Here is a 5,882-nt window from a genome sequence, read left to right as displayed (position 1 = left end):
GAGGGTTTTCTATTTTATAAAGTAAATCTCATTAAAGTTTAAGTTACACTACTAATTTAAAATTAAAGGTTCTGTAATCACATTTACTTTTCATTAGTCATTAAAAAAAAAAAAAAAAAAAAAGGATATTTAGCTGACTCAGCAGTTAAATGCTTCCTAGTCTCTCAGAGGACCAGAATTTGGTTCCCAGTGCCCATCCAGGGGATCTAGCACCCTTTTCTGGACTCTGAGGACTCCCGTACTCGTGTGCATAGACACACACATACACATAAATAATGAGCTTTTGTTTTGTTTTCTGAGACAGGGTTTCTATGTGTACCTCTGGCTGTCCTGGAATTCATTCTGTAGACCAGGCTAGTCTTGAGTAATAAGCTTTTTTTTAAAGAAAAATAGGGCTGGAGAGATGGCTCAGAGGTTAAAAGCACTGACTGTTCTTCCAGAGGTCCTGAGTTCAATTCCCAGCAACCACATGGTGGCTCACAACCATCTGTAATGAGATCTGGTGCCCTCTTCTGGCCTGCAGGCATACATGCTGTATACATAATAAATAAATAAATAAATAAGATGTAGATAGAAAAATGTGTTAGGTTTACTAGAAGAAGTGAACCAAGAAAATATAATAAGATTTATTGGGGCTGGAGAGATGGCTCAGAGGTTAAAAGCACTGCCTGTTCTTCCAGAGGTCCTGAGTTCAATTCCCAGCACCCACATGGTCGCTCACAACCATCTGTAATGAGGTCTGGTGCCCTTTTCTGGCCTGCATGCATGCATGAGCTAGAACACTGTATACATAAATAAATAAATCTTTTAAAAAAAGAAGATTTATTGGCTTGACTTAAACTATAGGGCTCTGTATTCCAACAGTGATCCATGCCAGAGGGCCAGAGAGCACAGTAGCTGCCTCCCGGAGAGTTACTGGTGTTGAGTTCTATTTGAAGGCTGACTTGGGAAATGCTAATGTTGGTAGAAGTACTGTGGAAGCACAGCTCCAAGGCAGAATTCCTTAAGGGCTCACAGCTTGTCCACAGTATTGGTACTCCTACAACGCTGGTTGAAGTCTCAATCTGATGAAAGAGAAATGGACATTTTAAAGATTTTTTAAAATTATTATTTATCTGTATGAGTGTGCCTGGTCTGCAGAGGCCAGAAGGGACACCAGATCCTCTGGATGGACCTGGAGTGACAGACAGCTGCCAGACATAGGCACTGGGGCCCTTGAACTTCTCTTATCTCTCCAGCCCCAAATGCACATTTTTAAAAGATGGGGAGAGGTGTTGGAGAAGTGCCCGATGGCTGAGAGCAGTGGCTGGCTGCTCTTCCAGGACCCAGGCTTGGTTCCCAGTGTCCACACGGCAGCTCACAGTACTCTAACTGCAGATTCAGGGAGTCTGATGCACTCTGCTGGCCTCTGAGCCACCTGTACTCACATCTACACACTCACACACATGGGCTTTTTTTTTTTTTTTAACTTTTAATTGGACATGGTATCACATATACAGTCCTGCTGCTCTGAAGGCTGAGGCAGAAAGACATCTTGAACCCAAAAGGTGAGGGCCAGCGTGGGAAAATAGTGAGACTCAAGAAGAACAATGATCACTGTTAAAGGCGTAGAGCAATAAAGCAATAAAATAGAGACAATGTTACTCAGTTTGGACCCCCTTTCCTTCTAAATGATATGAATGAAGATCCAGTGGAGTGAGTTTTCTGAGTATAAAGTGTTTTATAAATTAAAGCTCTCACTTTATTTTGAGACATGGTCTGGCCTCACTGTGTAGCCAGCCCAGTCTTGCCTTGGATATTCTATATAGCTGTACCCACTTAAGCCACGGCAATCCCCGTTTCAGCTTCCTGGGGGCTGGAAGTACAGATGTGTACTACCATAGCACACTTATTGAAGGTTTTTAAACAGTTCATCCTTTGAAAACATTTACCATGCTGTGTATGTGCAGGTACACACAAGTAAAGGACATGTGTATGTGTAGGTGCACACTCAGAAGTAAAGGACATGTGTATGTGCAGGTGCACACTCAGAAGTAATGATGTGTGTATGTGTAGGTGCACACTCAGAAGTGAAGGACATGTGTATGTGCAGGTTCACACAAGTAAAGGACATGTGTATGTGCTGGTGCACACTTACAAGTAAAGGACATGTATATGTGCAGGTGCACACTCAGAAGTAAAGGACAAGTATGTGCAGGTACGCACTCAGAAGTAATGACGTGTGTATGTGCACTCAGAAGTGAAGGACGTGTATGTGCAGGTTCACACAAGTAAAGGACATGTGTATGTGGAGGTGCACACAAAGGATGTGTATGTACAGGTGCACACTCAGAAGTAAAGGTCATGTGTATGTGCGGGTGCACACTCAGAAGTAAAGGACATGTATGTGTGGGTGCATACTTACAAGTAAAGGACATGTGTATGTGCACACTTACAAGTAAAGGACATGTGTATGTGCAGGTGCACACTTACAAGTAAAGGACATGTGTATGTGCAGGTGCACACTTACAAATAAAGGACATGTGTATGTGCAGGTGCACACTTACAAGTAAAGGACATGTGTATGTGCAGGTGCACACTTACAAATAAAGGACATGTGTATGTGCAGGTGCACACTTACAAGTAAAGGACATGTGTATGTGCAGGTGCACACTTACAAATAAAGGACATGTGTATGTGCAGGTGCACACTTACAAGTAAAGGACATGTGTATGTGCAGATGCACACTTACAAGTAAAGGACATGTGTATGTGCAGGTGCACACTTACAAGTAAAGGACGGCTTCCTGGAGTTGGTTCTCCTTCCGCCACGTGGGGCCTGGGAAGTTTGTTCTTTTTGAAAAGTTGATTTTACAGGGCTGAAGAGATGGCACAGTGGGTAAGGGCACTTGCTACTTTTCCAGAGACACAGGTTTTGTTTGCTGGAACCCACAAGATGGTTCACAACCATCTTTAACTCCAGTTCCAGAGGATCTGATGCCCTCTTCTGACCTCCACAGGCACCAGACACGCATGTGGTACACATACATACATGCAGGCCAAACACATAGAAAAGAATCTATTAAGAATATTGGTAAAGTGTGTGTGTGTGTGTGTGTGTGTGTGTGTGTGTGTGTGTGTCCGTCCACGAAGTCTAGAAGAGGACATCAGATAGCCTGGATCTGAAGTTTCAGGTGGTTGTAAACCCAGTGTAAGTTCTAGAAACTGAACCTGGGTCCTCCACAAGAACAGTAAGTACTTTTAACTGCTGAGCCATCTCTCCAGTCCCAGTTCTGGGAATCTTAGGTTGTCTGGCTTGATAGCAAGTGTCTGCTCACTGAGCCATCCCAGATTCCTTACAGGAATATAAAATGTGGTTTGGTAGTTCTTAGTTTTTGAGACAGAGCTCACTATATTCTCTTTTCTACTATCATTCAGGGCTGGTGATATAGTTCCATAGTGGAGCACGTACAAGAGCACAGGCTTAGCCCAGTACTACAGCAACAGCCTGATGTAACTCTACTCACTGGCTGCTTTAGAATGGGGGAGGCACTGACAATAAAGAACAATTTCAATTTAAGGCCAAATTACCCTCCCTTCAGACCTGACCCGTCACTGCAGCCATCAGCCTGTGACGGTCTGAGAACATTAGCCTCTAAGAACCTATTTTTAAGTTATAGGGAAACTTGTCAGCATGTGACCCTGTGGTTTTATGTGTTGACCTTGGCAAATACAGGAAGAAGGTTGGTTAGTGAGACTGTGTTTCTAGGTAACCAATTTGCCTACCAGCTTTAAGAGGCGCCAGAAGGGGGTAATTTGTTCTAATCACTGCAGCTTTCCACCTGAGCAATTAACATTTGATTACAACTTACCCTGCCCTCCCCCAGATGCAGAAAAGTGAAGCAGGGGAATAGCCAAACGTCTATTTTTAAAGAAACGCTGAACGTGTTTTGAGCTGGTACCTAAAGGAAACCATTCCAAAGCAATCAGCCCTAAGTATAGGGCAGAACTGATCTCCTTCTGCCTCCCCCCCTAAAAAAATATAAAAAGCAATTCTGGGTTGGGTTTTGAGGTTCTCCCATTTTGCTTAAGAGCTATAGATAGATGGGAAATATGAAGTAAGAACACTAACAGATGAGTCCACTCTGTTTGTTTCCTGGACCCCACTCCCCTCCTCAGTGAGACAAACATCAATATGTTTGGATCTTTCTAACATATACTTTTATAGATTTAGGATATGGACTGGTCTCCATGAATAAGGAAGTTTTACTTTATGTTTTTAGTACTTAGATTTTTAAAAAATCTTTTCTCGGTACTGGGAATTAAACAAGGGCCCTTCATGTTCTGTACAAGTGCTGTGGTGCCCTGTCCCTCAGCAATTTGCTTTTGAGACCTATCCAAGTTGACCACATGTGGATATGGTGCATTTTTTATTATTGTTATTGTTATTATTTTGAGACAGTGTCTCTACATATCCCTGCCTGTCCTGGAACTCACTACATAGACCAGGCTGGCCTTAAACTCACAGAGATCTTCCTGACTCTGCCTCTCAAGTGCTGGGTTAAAGATGCATGCCACAGCCAGCATTGGCATTAGTTTTACTACTCTGTGGCATTCCCTCATGATTTACTGCCATGCTGCTGAGTTATTACGTTAACTTTTGAGAGCCGACAGCCCTTCAGTGAACATTTCTCTACATGCTTTTCAGTGTGTGCAAAGCACATGCAATACTGTGCAAAGTAGAAGATAGTTGTGACTCTCATTTACTTGGGCTATGACCTTGGACAAGTTACCTAGGAACTTATTTAGGAACATGTATAAATAAATATATATATTATATGTAAATATAGCATGTTATATGTAACACATTTATAAGTACATTAACAAAAATTAATGAAAAAAGAGTCCATGGATTTGAAGGAGCAAGGAGGGGTATATGGAAGGGTTTAGAGGGAGGAAAGAGAAGGGGGAAATGATGTAAATATAATCTAAAAAATAGAAGAAATAATTAAAATACTTCTCTTCAAAATGACACTATCAAGTTAAATACCTACAAGCAGTGTCTAGCTTTCTGATTTTTCCATATCCTCATCAACAGAAAAGTTGCAAGACTTTCCCCCAGCCTGATAGGTTGAGATAATGCATTTAAAGTACTAGTCCTAATCGCTTGCATGAAACCCACTTTAGAACTGGATTGCCACCTAGTGGTACCAAGTTGCACTGCAATTATGATGCAGGAGCCAGAAATGTGTAGACTTTCAGTTATCTCTGGGTAACTGGGTGGACAATATAGGTCTGGTTTGATTTTATTTACCTTTTCGTTTTGTTTTGTTTTTGTCTCAGAATTGTTCAAGCTAGCCTCATACTACTGATTTTCCTGCTTCAGACTCCTGTGTCTACCACAGGACCAGTTCTCTGATTGGAATAGATGGACTAAATGAGTTTTCCATCATCTAGTCTCTATTTTTTTTTTTGAGCTGAGGATGGAACCCAGGGCCTTGAGCTTGCTAGGTGAGTGCTCTACCACTGAGCTAAATCCCCAACCCTAGTCTCTATTTTTTTAAGCAGCTATACTTCTCATTTTTTTTTACCACAGTGGCAGAAAGCCTTTCCTCTAAGTCCCAGATGAGAGAAGTCCTGTCTGCAAACCCAGTCAGGCCTCTTTCAAATGAATGCATCTGGGTCACAGCTCAGACCAAAGATAAATTAGGAATGAGGCTATTTACCAACCCAGCAGGAGACTGTAGTTCCCACCAGGGTGGGCCATCACTGAGCACCACTAACCTGCAAATGAGGGGTTGTCAGTGGGGTACATTCAGTGCTGGCCCAGAGAGCCTCACAGAGGCCTGAGCTGTTCCCAGAGAATCCTGGGTCACATCCTTCCAAATCAGCCCTAGCCTATCC

Source organism: Onychomys torridus, chromosome 4, assembly GCF_903995425.1.
Source record: "Onychomys torridus chromosome 4, mOncTor1.1, whole genome shotgun sequence".
In the NCBI taxonomy this organism is placed as follows: domain Eukaryota; kingdom Metazoa; phylum Chordata; class Mammalia; order Rodentia; family Cricetidae; genus Onychomys; species Onychomys torridus.
This window is presented reverse-complemented; position numbering follows the sequence as displayed.